The 16206-nt window shown below is 52.4% G+C and overlaps 1 long non-coding RNA gene across 1 annotated transcript in view; it reads right to left on the reverse strand.

Annotated features, from left to right (window-relative positions):
* Nucleotides 1-14337: 14337 nt before the first annotated feature.
* Nucleotides 14338-16206, reverse strand: part of LOC116550758 — an 18863-nt gene continuing 16994 nt past the window's right edge. The window contains exons 2-3 of the long non-coding RNA XR_004268569.1: nucleotides 16066-16143; nucleotides 14338-15878 (exon numbers count right to left, since the gene is read on the reverse strand). This is a non-coding gene — a long non-coding RNA (uncharacterized LOC116550758). The remainder of the gene's footprint in view (nucleotides 15879-16065; nucleotides 16144-16206) is intronic.

Here is a 16206-nt window from a genome sequence, read left to right on the forward strand (position 1 = left end):
TCCCAGCACTTTGGGAGGCTGAGGCGGGCGAATCACGAGGTCAGGAGTTCAAGACCAGCCTGGCTAACATGGTGAAACGCTGTCTCTGCTAAAAATACCAAAAAAAAAAAAAAAAAAAAAAAAAAAAATTAGCTGATGTGTTGGCGGGTGCTCGTAATCCCAGCTACTTGGGAGGCTGAGGCAGGAGAATTGTTTGAACCCAGGAGGTGGAGGTTGCAATGAGCCAAGTTTGCACCATTGCACTTCAGCCTGGGCGACAGGGCAAGACTCTGTTTCAAAAAAAAAAAAAAAAAGAACAAGACGCTTCTGCACTCAGCAAAACGCACCTGTGCCGTGGCATGCAAGAAGCCACACCAGAAAGAGGACCCCTGCGTGATTCCATTTGTCTACTCTGTTTATATTCAAGGCTGGACAGAACCGGTTTATGCCAACAGACATCAGGATAGTAATTACCTTGAGGACTGGAGGAGGCTCCCAGCAGCCCGCTGGGTCACTGGAAATACTTTATGTCTTGATCTGGGCACCTATTATACAGAAAGGGCAACTGTGTTTTCCAAAGATGGCTGCACAGATTTCTCCCATCCCACAAGCTCTTTTTCCAAGGTGACCTTGAGAAGCTTCCTATTGAGAGTCAAGGTCTGTGTCCCTTCCCCTTGAACCTGAGGAGACCTTTATGATCTCCCCAACAAAGAGTACTTGGAGGTAACTCTGTGTGACTTCCAAGTCTGGATCATAAAATTGCCATGTGCCTCCTCCAGGCTCTGTTGAGATGCTCCATCATGGAATCCAGCCACCATGTTGTGAGGAAGCCCAATCTGACCCATGAGGAAAGAACACATGGAGAGGCCATACGCAGGCGTTCCAGCCACAGCTCCCCGGAGGTCCCAGCCAGCATCTACCAGCAGACACGTGAGAAAAGGCGCTCCAGCTGCACGCACCCCAAGGCTTCAGTTCACACCCAGCCTTCAACTCCTCACAGACATCAGGGTGCAGAGGCGAGCTGTCCTTGCCTGCCTGCCTGGCATCCGGGTCCACAGAGTCCTGAGCACAATAGAAGGTCTATTTCATGCTGCTTGGTTTTGGGTTGTTTATGCAGCACTTGTAATTGGTATAACTGCACACATTTGTAAAAAAAAAAAAAATAACAGTCGAAACGTACCCTTGAGGCTTGTGTGCTTTACTGCGAGTGAGTTATGACTCAGTTTTCAAAAGGAACAGCTGAACACATTTGAAGAAGAAAAAGAAGGAGGCGGAGTTGCCCCATCAATTGAAAAGGCTAATCATACAGCTACAATACAGTGTATTGGCCCAGGATAAGCAAATTGATTAATTAAGCAGAATACGGAGCACAGAAACACACCCATCCACAGATGTATTTGTACACAGGGAAATGGCGTGTGGGTCCCTGGGGAAAGTCATTTGATAAATAGGACTGAAAAACCACATTTTAAAAAATTAGATTCTGTGTACACACTGTATACAGAAAGTATCTCCAAACAGATTAAGAAATGAAATGTCAAAAGCAAAGTTTTAAAACTTATGGGAGAAAATATAGGTGGATATCCATGTGACTTCAGAGTAGGAAGGGATTTCTTACACAAGACATACAAAGCAACAATGTGAAGTTGCTGCACTTCATATCGTTACACTTGACTACGTTAAAATTAGGACTTTTATTCTTCAAACTAGGCTTTTAAAAAGGTACAAAGACAAGCTGCAACCCGGAAGACAAGACAACATTCACCGCACAAAAAATTAAGAAAAAAAGAGTGTGAAGAATTTACAAAGATCTCCTACAAATCAACAAGAAAAAGCAAATGACCCAATAGAAAAATGGACAAAGGACATGAACAGGCATTTCCCAGAGGAGGAAAACACAGGGCCAGAGAATAAGAGGTGCCCATTCTCACCGTTCATCGAGGGATGCCACTCAGGGCAACATGCAATTTTGCATGAATTCGATTGGTGACGATTTAAAAATTTTTGATAATTCCAAATGAGCCAAGGATGTGGATCAACAGCACCCTTGCACTGGCTGGCGAGGTGTGTGTCGATGCACGCATTTTGCAGAAACTGCTCGGCATCGCCTTGTCAAGTCAGGATTTTGCATTTCCGAGATCCAGCTTTTACTCTTAGCTCTCCAGCTGGGGGGACCCCTGCAGGCGTCAGGAGCTCAGGGGGCAGGAGGAAGCACCTGAGCAACCCACGTGTCCGACAGTGAGAGGAGAGAAGGACAGATCACTCATTATAGGATCACACAGTGGAAAATTCTACAACCACAACACTGAATGAACTGCAGCGCACGTGGAATACGGACAAATCTCAGTAGCATCACACCGAGCAGGGAAAGCCGATCTCGGAAAGCTGCTGAAGGGCAATATCTTTTTTATAAATTTCATAAACAAGCCACACAATTTAAGTACACACACACACACACAGACACACACGGCCACAGACACACACACAGACACATACACACACAGACACACACGGCCACACACACACACACACACAGAGACACACACACACAGACACACACATGCACACATACACACACAGATACACACACAGACACATACACACATAAACAGACACACAGAGACACACACAAAGACAGACACAGAGACACACACGGACACACACACAGACACAAAAGACACACAGACACAAAAGACACACAGACACACACACACAGACACACAAGACTGAAAACCAAACAGCGCCAGGTGTGGAGTTGTGGCTACCTCTGATGGAGGAGGAGGGGCTGGGATGGGAGAGGTCAGACCCAATAGCAGTGACTACATTTCAGCTCTTGGCTTGGTCATTGGTGCCAGTGTTCATGATGTAATCACGAAAATATTAAAATAGGCCAGGCACGGTGGCTCATGCCTGTAATCTCAGCACTTTGGGAGGGCAAGGCAGGCTGATCACGAGGCCAGAGTTTGAGACCAGCCTGGCCAACATGGTGAAACCCCATCTCTACTAAAAATACAAAAACATTAGCCAGGAGAGGTGGCACTCGCCTGCAATGCCAGCTACTTGGGAGACTGAGGCAGGAGAATCACTTGAACCCAGGAGATGGAGTATGCAGTGAGCCGAGATCACACCATTGCACTTCTGGTGAGGCCAACCCCAAGAAGGTGGCAACCAGTCTCTCAGTGAAGAGGGTCAGAGATGATGCCGAGGACTGGGCAGAGAGACCGTGTCCCTGCTGCAGGGGGATCTGTCCTTCCGCCAGGACATGCCATGGGGGTCACAGCAGCCCTTGCAGGTGCTTTCCAGGGCACCGCTGCCTGGGGCCTTGTGTCCAGCATGATGCCCTGGCCAACCCTCTGAGGACGTCCCGGCTGCTTCTGTAGGATGAGGGGTCCTGGCACAGCCAGGCGGAGTCAGGCCCTGGCCCAACACTGCCCCTGCCGGTGACTGCTGGGGATTGGGGTCATAGCCGCCAGGTGGAGGGTGGCAGGAGTAGCGTCAGCACCTGGGCATGGGCCATGGGCACCGTGACCCCGGCAGCACCTCAGCTCCTTCCAGTGGCCGGCTATGAACCAGGATGCATTTTGCGCCTTCCCTGTGTTTTTTCCTCTGGAAAGCGAGAGGAACAGCGGCATTCACCTCGGGTGGGTGTGGTGGGAGTTTGAGGGGATCACGCTCAGGGAAGTGCGTTGTAGGCGTGGACTGCCCCCCGACTGGACAGGGACGGCCATAGCCATCTAGGTTCTTGTGGCTCCCTCTGGAACAGGAGCCAAGGTGGCTGGAGTGCCAGCCCTTCCTGCTCCCATCTGAGAACCCCAGGTGTGATGAGGACTCCAGCCTGGCAGGGCTGCCACCATCCAGCACCGAGAGGAGGGCATGGGGCAGGGCCCAGGGGAGGTGAAGCCAGAGAACAGAACAGAAGCTGGCTGGCTCCCTCATACCTGTGCCAGCCTTTCTCCGCTTCCTCCTTCGCCTTTCAAGATCAAAAGCACAGCTGGCCTGGGCTTGCTGCTGGGATGCAGGTGGGGCTCTGGGGGTCAATTAGCATGGCTTTGAAAAGGGTCATGAATGTGCAGGGAAGCACCTTCGGTGGAAAATGAAAGCTCCTGGGGGCTTGCCAAGCAGAAGCAGGAGATGAAGGTCCTTTCGTGTGTGCGTGCCGCTATTGCTCCCAGCCTGGTGGTCCAAGGCCAGTGTGCCAGAAACTGCTTGGAAACAGCAAATACAATGGGCCACACCAGGGAGGACACCCCCTCTCAGGGCCAGCAGGGAAGTCCCAGCTGCGGTGCAGCTTCCCGTGGGGCCTGCTCCAGAGGAAAATGGAGACCCTCCCTAACCTGCAGGCTCAAGGTCAACACCAGGAAGCCCACCCCTCCACCTGCCTGAGCTTCTAGGAGGACCTCCCAAGGCAGCCATGTGGGCCTCAACACAGGGCCAGGAAGGAGCTACTGAGATCAGGTGGCTCTCCAGGGAGGGGACTCCCTGGCCTCTGGGCCTTTGCCAGATGCTATTGCTATGAAAATGGCCCAGACTCAGTCCGAGAAGAGTCACTGGCTTCCCCTTGAGGAAGGTGACCCACATCTCCAGGCTCTGGTTTAATCATTTCTGGAAACTGGACAAATGATTCTTATAAATGAGCTTCATGAGCAAAACCTGAAATCCTAAATTAAGTAACATTCTTAAAAGAGCACTGCCACATCAATTTCTGATTCAGTTATTCATTGCTCAATAACAGACGACTCCAGAACTCAATGACGGGGGTTAAAACAACCATTTCTTATCCTTCCCAATCCTGTGGATTGATTTGGGGGTTCTCTTGCTCCCACAATGCTACCGGGTGCAGGGATGGTTGGAAGGTCCCAAACGGCCTCACTCCCGCCATAGCTCAGCTGGGCTGCTGGTGGGAGGTCTGGTTTTCCGCTGGCTGGGCCTCTCCATGTGGCTGCTTGGACTCCCTCACAGCATGGCAGCCGGATTCCCATCCATGGGAAGTGGAAGCCCATTTTTCTTAAGATCTGGGTGTGGAAATCTCTGGATGTCACTTCTGCTGCATTGTTTTAGTCAAACCCATTAATGGGGAATTCAAAGAGCAGGGATTCAAGGAGGGGCAGGGTGCAGGTGCGCTGAGGAGGGAGAAATGGTGGGGCCATCTTTGATGATCATAGTACTGTCAGCCTGTGTTTGTGCAGAACCACCTTGCCACATGCCCAGGCCCAATGTGCAATGACAAAGTTACGTGTGTTGGGGGAGACTTAGGGGCGGGTGTCGAGCGCAAACCTGCCTCTCAGTGCTCAGGTACCTGGCCCCTGCCAGGTGAGATGGCAGACAATGCCCTGGTGTCCTTCAGAGGCTGCTGGGCTTTTCACTCTCCCTACAGCCATCTCCATCCATCTCACGGGCCTAGGATCTGTAGCGCTGGGAGCTTCTCCTTCACCACTGCCGTGGCGGCTCCTTCCCACCCAGCAGCCTCCCAGTAAGCCCTGGCAAGGCTGATCAGCTGGTGGGAATCCACCTGCAGGGGCAGAGAGGGGAGACCAAAATCAAGCCCTACTGACTTTTGCCCCTATCTGTAGGCTGGGGAGGGGAGCACCCAGCTCTCTCCACCCCATGTGGAAACCCACCCATTATTCCACTTCCCTCCCCACCCCAGGCTCCAGACAAATCCCGTGCCTTGATCTAACACGAGGAGGATTTAATTTGGTAATAAACTTGGATCAGGTTCTGCTCCTGAAAACTGAACCCACCCCCATCTGCACTTGGCCGTACATACCTGGCCTTAGAATTTGAGGGCTCCGCTCAGGAGGGAAGAGGATGGGCAGCCCCTGAGGCCTGTGAGACACTCATGGTGTAGCCACGTAGAGAGGGTGCTTACAGAAGTCCAGAGTCCAACATGTGAACGAGCAGTCACTAAGGTTTAAAACAGTATCTGGACCTTGGAAATGTATGTAGCATTTAGCAACAAGCCGCTTCACTTCCAGAGATTGACCTCTAAGCAAATCATCAGAGCTGTGTGCTAAGAGCTCTTGAATACAGTGATGTTCTGTGTGACATTTGCCATTCTTTCTGCAAATGCCTGAGTCCTGCCCAGTTCCTGCTTGTGAGGAGCACAAAACAGCGAGCCATGGTGAACAGTGTCCCTGTCCCGGGACAGGGGGCTTATGTTATTTGCTTTTGTAAATCAATAGATAAAATAAATTTGACCAAGATGGGATGCACATAGCCAGCCCTCCAACTCCCCTGCTCCAGCTTAGGAATGCTTACATTTTTGTGGGAAGTAGAAAAGTTCCTTTTTAAAGTTTCCTTTCTTGTTAAAGGATAAATCATAAATGTGCTAATAACTTTGTGAAGCCCTATCCCAGGTAACTGTTAGACATGCCATACTTACAGGTACGTAGTACATTCTATGTCCTCGTACTTAAACCAAAATATCTGTGCTGGATGTGCTCACAGGCATGACCCAGCTCTCCACTGTGTTTACCTGTTTAAAAAAAATTTAAGTTTTTAGCCAACTGGGTTTTAGTTTAGAATGTAAGATCTGGCTCCAGCCAACAGAGATGAGACACAGCAGAAAGGACAACCCCAAACGTGTAAGAAATAAATGTGTGTGTTTCCCTTTGCTCTTTGTACTCTCATGGCAAGACTGCTGGTGGGAGTCCCCTTTCTGCAGGAAGTGAAAAGAATTGCTTTGCTGAAAGATACTTTGTCCCAGTACTAATTTTTCTTCGTGGCACCAAGGATCTATTTCCAGCTTCTATGTCCAATAATTTTCTCCAGACTTCAGCCCAGACATCACATGGGTGGGCACCCTCCCTGAACCTAACACGGCTCATGGTAGGGAGCCTGTGTGGTCTTGCCCACAGCACTCGTGGTCTGTGATCAACGTGCTCATCTGTGGACCGGCTGTAAGTCCCACAGAGCAGGACGTACCCCACCCTGGCATTGTGTCCGCCAGGTCCCACAGCAGGTGCACAGGTACGCAGTGGAGTGGACACACGCTGAAGTAAGCCCTGTAGGGCTGGGCCCTGGGCCTGTTTATCCACCTGCTGCATTATTTAGCAATTTAAAAGGAGTTGTAGAAAAATACATCTGAGAAATGCTCGTAAGATCACATCAAGGGAAATAAGCCCATTATAAAACTGCACGTACAATTTGATCCCAAGGAAGATGATAATGGTAACATCTGTGTGTTAAAGAACAGGCTCATCTCTTGCTTCAGGGAATGCAAAATGAGACAGCCTGTGAGTACACTGGGAAGGGAGGAATAGTAGGCCAGACTGTGGCAGTTTCTTTAAAAACCAAGTTTATTACTGGCCAGGCACGGTGGCTCACGCCTGTAATCCCAGCACTTTGGGAGGTGAGGGAGGCAGATCGCAAGGTCAGGAGATGGAGGCCACCCTGGCTAACACAGTGAAACTCCGTCTCTACTAAAAATATTTTAAAAATTAGCCGGGCATGGTGGCATGCACCTGTAGTCCCAGCTACTCTGGAGGTTGAGACAGGAGAATCACTTGAACCCAGGAGGCAGAGGTTGTAGTGAGCCAAGATCGCACCACTGCACTCCAGCCTGAGCGACTAAGGAAGACTCTGCCTTAAAAAGAAAAAAAAAAAGCTTGTCTATTACCATGACCTAGCAATTGCACTCTTGGGCATTTATCCCTAAGAAATAAAAACTTGTGACCACACCAAAAAGTGCACATGAATGTTCATGCAGCCCCAAACTGGACACAGCTGCCCCAGATGTTCTTTACCACGTGACCGGCTAAGCAAATGCCTGGCTCTGGAATACAGCAGTCGGAAGAGGGGAGCTATTGGTGTACTCACCCACCTGCCCTATGTCACAGCTGTGCACTAAGCGAAAAGGTCATGTTCTGCCCGATTCTGTATATACAACTGTCTCGAAATGACCAGGTGTGGAGCTGGAGAACAGAGGAACGGCTGCTAGGGGTTGAGGATGGTTCCGGGGAGGGGCCCGGCAGCGGGGAGCCCAGGAGGGATCTCTGGGTGATGGGGCAGCTCTGCCCCTGGACTGGGTGGTGGCTTCATGAATCTACGCACGTGATCCAGTGGTGGAGAACAGGCACACCCTGTACAATGCCCATTTCCTGGCGTCGCTCTTGCGCTATGGTGATGTGCTCTGCAGCCATTGCAGGGAAACTGGGTGAAGGGCCCATGAGCGTCCTCTCCGCTCTCCTCGCCACTCCCTGCAATCTGACAATTATTTCAAAGGAAAAGTGAAAGAAAACGATGCTGAAAAGAAAGATTCCTAAAGCTAACTGGATTTATGTCTTTGTGCTGAAATTAAACTGATTTTCTTTTTAAATCCACGGCATTTCCTCTATTTCCCACCCTTTCTCCAAGCAACGTGGATTACATTTGAAACTAAAAAATAATCAGCAGCGAACATGAGGGGAAAGCAGGGATGGGACATACAGGGGCTCTCTGGACTATCTTCGCCATGCCCTGTGTTTCTAAAATGACTTCCAAATGAAAAGAAAGTTTTTAGGCTGGGCACAGTGGCTCACACCTATAATCCCAGCACTTTGGGAGACTGAGGCAGGAGGATCCCTTGAGCTCAGGAGTTCAAAACCAGCCTGGGCAACATAGTGAGACTTCATCTCAATAAACAAATAAACTTTTTTTTTTAATGGAAAGTTTTAAAAAACAAATAGCAAATAAGATCAACTGTTGCATTCGTGTAATGAAAAGACAAAAGGTAACAAAGTAAGAACTCTTTGCTTAGGGGAAACTCACTAATCAGATTAGAGCAATTAAAAGAGAAAAACAAAAATATCATGAAATGTTTGGAACAAGGCATTCAAAACATTTTGCAAGTCCAGTCTCTCCAGAGTGCTTAGAGATGGTGTTGGTGAATTTTCTGTCCCTTGGGCAAGACCTTGGTGACTAGGCATAATGGATTAGTTGGTTCCAGCTGCATAACAAGGAACCACAGACGAGGTGGGTGGCTCAGACAACAGAAATGCATTCTCCCGCAGTGCTGGAGGCTGGAGGCTGAGATCCAGGTTCCAGCAGGGCTGGCTCCTCCCAAGGCCTCTCTCCTTGGCTTCTGCGTGGCGTCTTCTCCACATGTCCTCTGTGTGTCGCTTCCTAATCCCCTCTTCTTAAAAGGACACCAGTCAGATTGAATTAGGGGCCATGCCATCACCTAATTTTACCTTAGTCACCTCTTTGCATGGTTTGGCTCTTACGAATGGTGCTGCTGTAAACATTCACGGCAGGTTTTTCTGTGAACATGTTTTCAGGTCTCTTGCGTGTACACCAAACAGTGCAAAGGTCCCTCCAAATAGCCATGTTCTGTGGTGCCGGAGGTGAGGAGCAACGTGTGGACTTTGAGGAGCTCAATCCAGCTCATTGTGATAGTCTTTTGGGTTGATGTTTTAATTACCACCTTGCAGAAAACACCGAGAAAAGCAGTAAACAGGCCACTTTCAAGGACAATGATGCAAAGAAGCGAAGATGAAGGTAATAATTTGAACTTAATCATTGTATTTATTATTTATACCCCAGGCAACAAACTTCGGCACCAGATGGACATTCCAGGCCTATCTTTGGATGATTTTATGAATGACACAAATTTCTCCTCTTTGGCTGTCTTCACATCTGAATCCTAAATAGATTTTCCAAGGTATACAATTATTCAGACACAGGACAAACCCACTTTGGTCTAATTAAAAGAATAAGAACATCTACGTTGCCCTTTCAGCATGAGAACTTGGGCTTACAGAGCTAGACCTTCCACTTTTTCGGGTTCCTCTTGCAAGCACTCCCCACTGGCAGGGTCTAGTTCGCAAGTTGCATGTGAAATTAAGCCTATATAAATACTAACAGTACTCAACTGTGTTATTTTGGAATACTAGCAGTTTGGGGATGAAACATCAAGGCACCAGCAATTCCACGTCTAGGCGTATACTCAAGAGAACTGAAAACATGTTCACAGAAAAACTTGCCATGAATGTTTACAGCAGCATTATTTGTAAGAGCCAACAGTGCAAACAACTCAAATATCCATCTATTGGTGAATGGATAAACAAAACAAGATATATGCATAAAATGAAAGACCATTTATCCGTAAGAAGGAATGAAATGCTAACACACGGTACCATCTGGATGAGTTCTGAAAATATTATGCTGAGTAAAAAAGCCACACACAAAAGACCACATGTTATATATGAAATGCCCAGAACAGGCCACTTCATAGACAGAAAAAGCAGATAAACAGGTAGATTAGGTGGATGAATGGATGAACTGATGATGGACGGATGGGTAGAGTGATAAATGGGTAGATAGATGGATGGATAAATGGATGGATGGATGGATGAATAAGTATATAAATGGATGGATGGATGAATAGATGATGGATGGATGGATGATGAAGGATGGAAAGATGGATGATGGATGGATAAATAAATAGGTGGATGATGAATGAATGGATGGATGGATGGATGGATGGATGGATAAGTAAGATGGGACATGATAGGTGAGTCCCAGTGACCACTAGATGCAGCCATGCTGTAAACTTGTCAGGGGAACTGGGAGCGTGTAGAGCCTCTTTTTCTAGACCTGCCATCCAAAGGCAGCCACAGTCCTGACTCCTAAGGTTCCTTGGGCACTTACCATGTGCCAGGCGCCATGCTAAGCACCATGGTCAGCTCACCGCAGGGATGAGAGTGGCAGGCAGACCCGGAGAGGCTGCCGCAACCACTGGCCAGCAAGCCATGGTGCGCTGGGGTGGAGCTGTGCAGTTGGACACCGGAGCCTTGACACCTCCGGACAGATCATCAGAACTGGAGTCAGGGCTTCTCAGTGACTCCATGAGCCAAAGCTGAGACCCACTGTCCTGCAAGCTCAGTGCAGCTCTACTGGTGAGAAACTGGCCTCCTCCTGACAGCTCCTAAACCCTCATGAACTCCCACTCTTCCCTGCGCCTTGTGAATGCTGACCTGCCCCATCCTGCTCCCAGCCCACGTGGCTGGCAGGACTGCAGCTTGGCTCCGAGGCCACACCCTCACCTGGGCCACGCCTGCCTGCCTCTCACAAGTTCTGGTGGTTTCCAGCTCTGCCGAGTGACAATCGTGAGTGACAACGTGCTGGTTCTGTGCTGGTGCGGCTCCAGATGGCCCTGCATCCGCTGATCCCCATTCTCCCAGGAATACACGGTAGAGGATGTGCCTCTGACCCTGGAATCCTCGGCCTCAGCCACTGCACCATCCCCTGAGCCACACCACTTTTTGGAACCTCAGCTTGCTTCTCCATGGAATGGGCGCTATTCTGATTGAGTTAAGTCATCTGAGGATGACTGATGCATGGGCCTTCTCACCTCCAGGGTCTGTCCACAGCAGGTGCTCAAGGGGCTGGTTCCCACAGACCCAGGGGGCCCAGGACCAGGAGGCTAGGGCCCTCCTGCACTCTAGCTCCAATAACACACCCCTGCCTCACTCCGACACAAGACAAGGCTTCACTAATCAGGGTGCTGTGGCCTGAGGCCTGGCCATTCTGTCCCTTCAGCTGGAGCCTGGCCCCACCTCGGACTCCCTCCTCACCCTGCCCGCTGCCCCACGTCTCTAATCCACTCATTTGCCAAGTCCCTGGATATCTCCTGCAGGCATCCTTGCCTGTGCCCACCTCTGCCCACTGGGAGACCCACACGTGGCCCATTCCCTGCTCCTGCTGGGTCCACAGGCATGAAGGGTAAGCTGGGTCCAGACAGGTGAGAGGAGCCCAGAGGGACAGAGCAGCGCCTGCCGCTGGGATGAGGGCCAGGTTTGAGTAAGTCAGAGTTGCCGGGAGTCCAAGGCTGGGAGCCAGGCTACAGGCCAGGGGGGAAGGGCAGGGGCCTGACGGAGTAGGTGGGGGAGCTGGCTGACAGTGTGGCGCCAGGGCAGCCGTCCGCAGTCTGCAGTCCCAGAGCCAGAAGAATAGAGGTTTGGGGAGTAAGAAGGGGTGGTTCCTCTGGGTGCCGAAGTCACCCAGGGAGGCTGCTGAACATGGTGTTGGGGGAAACTGAGGCCAGGGCAGGGCTGTGATGAGGAGGTGAGGGGGAGGCTGAGAGCAGAGGGGGCATGGTGGGGAAGGAGAGGAGGGAGGGGCTGGAGCTGCAGCAGGCCCGAGGATGTGCCCCATGCCAAGGGGTGGAGTCCAGGAGTGGAGAGCTGGGTCCTGACCAACAGCAGAGGCTGGCAGTCAAGGCTGGCGCAAGGCGGCCCTCAGGTCCTGGGAGATAGTGGGTGGCCTCAGGGTCCCTCAGGGCCGGCAGAGGTCCCTCCTGATGCCCCACTCTCTTTGCCAGATGCTGAGGGAAGTGCCTCAGTTTCCATCTGGAAGCTCCCCTAGCCCAGGGAACCCCCAAATCAGCACACCCTTTTCCATCTCTGCACTCTCCAGGGGGAACACCAGGAGGAGGGGCCCTTTCCAGCCCCCAGGGCTTGATTTCCACTGAACTGTAGGCTTCAGGCTTTCAAACCCCTTCACCCAGCCCACAGCCCCAGCACCATCCCTGGCTCAAAGCACAAGCCCAGGCAAGGTAGCCGGTCCCCTGGGGTCCCCACATACCCTGCTTACCCCAGGGCTCGCCTATAGATGCAGATGGGGTGAGCAGCGCCTCCTGTCCTGGGTGTGCAATGACGTTTCCTCTACTAGACCTGCTCTGTAGAAACGCCCCAGGGCAGACCTCGGATGATGCTCTGCGGCCTCATCATCAGTGTACCCCCAAAACTGGGGCAGATTCCACATTGCTACCACAGTGTGGAGGCCTCTAGAACTTTCTTCTTCTGTGCTTTTTCAGTGAAGGAATAGCTTGTGCACCATTAGCTGCACTCATTGAAACCGTCCAGATCGGTGAGTTGGACAGCTGTCTACAGCATGAGGCCACCACAGTCACGGTTCAGGGCGCTCCCCCACCCTCAAAGACTCCTCCAACCCGCCACAGGCAACCACTGACCTGCCTTTTGTTGCGGGGTTATGCAGTGATGGAACCTTTCTGGAAGCAATGAAGCCATCCTTGCCGGAGCCTCTTATGACCACCTCCCTCCCCTCCAGCCTCCCCGGCCTGCCCCTCCCGGAGCTCCCAAGCCTGCCGCTGCCCCGGGGCCTTGGCACATGCCATTCCTGCTGCCTGGCCAGCTCTTTCTTCAGGCGCTGCCTCCTTGCTTTCCTCAGGTCTGTGCAATGGCATGGCATCAGGGAGGCCTCCCCGCCCCTCCTGTGTTAGATGGCGCCGGCCCCTCCTCTGAGCTCTGCCTCGCCTCCGACCCTGGTGTGGTCCAGCGCAGCACACGCTGTGGCCATTGGCCGCTGTCAGGAAACTCCGAGAGGTCAGGGCCTGCGTCTGTGGGGTTTTACTATGGTCTCAGTGTAGCCCCCCAAAATTCAGATATTAAAGCCTCTCCCCCAGTATGCTGGTGTAAGAATGTGGGGCCTTGGGGAGGTGGGGCCTTTACGAATGGAATTAGTGCCCTTATGAAAGGGAACCCAGAGAGCTCCCTCTCTTGTTCTGCCACACGGGAATACAGACGGAGGGCGCCATGGATAAAGCAGAAAGCGGACACTGAATCTGGGGCGCCTTGACCACGAACATCCAGCTCCAGACGGTGAGGAACGGGTTTCTGTTGCTTATGAGCCCCCATCCTAGAGCATGTGTGACGGCCACCGGCACAGACCAGCAGGCTTACTGCACTGACATGGAGCGTCTTCGCTGCCTGCCTCTGCCACACGGGCTGCCAGGGCTTGCAGATGGCCAATTCCCCTCTCTCCCCCGTGCCTACCACGCAGGTTAGACAAAACTCCCACAGACAGAGCCTAAGGGAGAGACGGAGCGCCGTGGTGGAGGGGGTGGGGAGGGAAGAGCTCCTTTTTAGTCACATGGCTGATAGCACTTCAGCCAGGCCTGGAGCCCCAGCCTCCTGAGCCCACGCCAAAATCACCTCCCCACAAACATGCTGCTTTCCTGGGTGGGTGGAAGGAGCTCCCTGCTCCCCTACACAGGCAGGGCCAGGCTCTGGGGCTGGCTGCTCAGGCTCAAATCCCAACTTGGTGTGACGTGGGTGACATGCTCCAATGCCTCAGTTTCCCTTTCTGTAACACGGGGCTCATCACAATTCCTACCTCCCAGGGTCTGTGGGGCTCAGGGGTAGCTGTGGGAGAGGTTGGCCAGCATTTGATGAGCTAAAATGGGAAGGGCATGAGACGGGGAGGTGGCAGGAGCCTCAGTCCCCCAGAGCGCTACAGGGGGGCTTACAGCCTGGCACACCCGTCCCGCTGCCCCTGTCTTGGGGCCTGGCCTGGAGCGGATCACTTCCCACCCCACCCCTTCTCTGTGTCAAGCTGTTCACCCCCACCTTCCTGCCCTGCACCCCCAAAGGAATGTGCAGATGGATGGGTGCTAGGGCAGATATCCAGATGGACAGACAGCATCAAACACCACAGGTGCAGCAGAGAGCAAGTCTCAGGGCAGTGGGGCTGTCAGGGAGCGAGTGCATGGTGAGAACCGACATTCACCCCCCAGCACCGCCCAGCAGCGCGCTCTCCAATGCACTCAATTAACCTCTGTCCTCTGTGAGCAGAACATACTCTGCTCAGTGTCACCCAGGATTCCAGATGGCAGAAGCAGCCCACTTCACGTGCAGCTTAAATAGAGCTCTCCCCACCCTCAGAACACACTTGAGCGTAAGTCTATTTCTGCGTGTGTTATGTAACACTCACCCCTCATTCACGGACAGGGAACACTTCCCTACGAATGGTGTTCACACTGAGGCGGAAGACACCCCCTCCCTGCTGTAGAGAAGGGCTGGAGCTCCAGCTGCAAAGTCTGCAGCCACATGTGGAGGCCTTGGGGTGCTCCTGGGAACACGGGCAGACAGGCAGACGCCACCTCCCCAGCCCCACATCAACTCCTGCTGGGCGAAGCCGTGTCCTGCTGCTGGCTGGACCTGATCAGGATGGAGGCAGACAATTCAGGCCCCCACAGAGCAGGCTGGCTGTGACAGCGGGCTGGATGGTGGCCCCTAGGGAGCTGAGCCCACCACCAGGACTACACGAGAGGATCCGGCGGGGAGGGACAGGAAGCACCCTGGCCAGCTCACGTGGGCAGGATCACAGCAGTGTGAGCTCCAAGCTGAGGACTCTGGGCTACTGGGAGGGCCCTGAGCGAGACCCAGGCCTGCGGGGAGCGCGGGGCTTACACCGGGCTGGGCCTACACAGGGCTGGGCCACCTCCACCCAGCACCGAAGGCGCATGTGGCCTCCGGGTGACGCCCACTGGAGAAACACAGGAGGCCCCTGATGCCTTTCGGCTTGGCCCATCAGCCACAGGGACCACAAAGTCACATTGTAATCAATCCTATAATTTTGTTCTGAATAGCACAATTAGGCCACTTTGTACTTTTATGAGCTAAAGTTAATTTGTTAACTATAAACATTGCACCCACCATTTCTGAAACACTGTTTTGGATTATTTTTTTAGAGGACTAAAAAAAATTGGATGGGTTGCCTCCAAGAAGCCCAGCCAGACCTCATCCCGAAGAGCTTGCTTTCATCACAAAGGACTGCAGGGCCCCGGGAGGGTGGTGAGGACACAGCAGGGGCCAGACATTGCCCACCACCTCCGCTCCAGCCACCCCCCCTCCACAGTGGGACAGGGTGCAACCTGGCAGCTCCACAGTGGAATATCCCCGGAGCTGGTCAGAGAAATCCACGCTCTGCCCAGGCACCAAGTGTGTGACCCAGCACCACCTGCACCATCCCAGACAGGCCTCCTCCACAAGTCACCTGTCGGTTCCCAGGCAGGAGAGGAAGGCGTCTACCTTGAGGCCACGTCTTCCTGGCATGAATTCTGCCCGGAGCTCACTCCTCTGCAAGCTTCACTGTCTCCTTCTTAACAAATGCCACACCTGTGATTTGGAAGGGACTTTCAGGAACCTTTTGTCATCTGGCCGGGATGACAGGCCAAGGGCAAACCCAGGAGACGCCATCCTCCCCAGACAGCCCTGTGGTCTCCCGCCCACTCTGGGGAATACACGGGCTGTGAATGAAAGTTGGCCAAGGCTGTTAGAAATGAAGTTACAGAGAAATCATCACCTCCACAAAGACGTCCTCAGCGGCTCAGAGTCCCCAGACCACCAGAGAGGATTTCCCAGCATGAACCCCCATCAGCATCTGTGTGCAGACACCTCTCACCTGCTGTCTCTGTGTTGGGGACACCCCCTCACCTGCTGTCCC

Source organism: Sapajus apella, unplaced genomic scaffold (assembly GCF_009761245.1).
Source record: "Sapajus apella isolate SASKATOON/1434 unplaced genomic scaffold, GSC_monkey_1.0 scaffold8, whole genome shotgun sequence".
Taxonomy (NCBI): domain Eukaryota; kingdom Metazoa; phylum Chordata; class Mammalia; order Primates; family Cebidae; genus Sapajus; species Sapajus apella.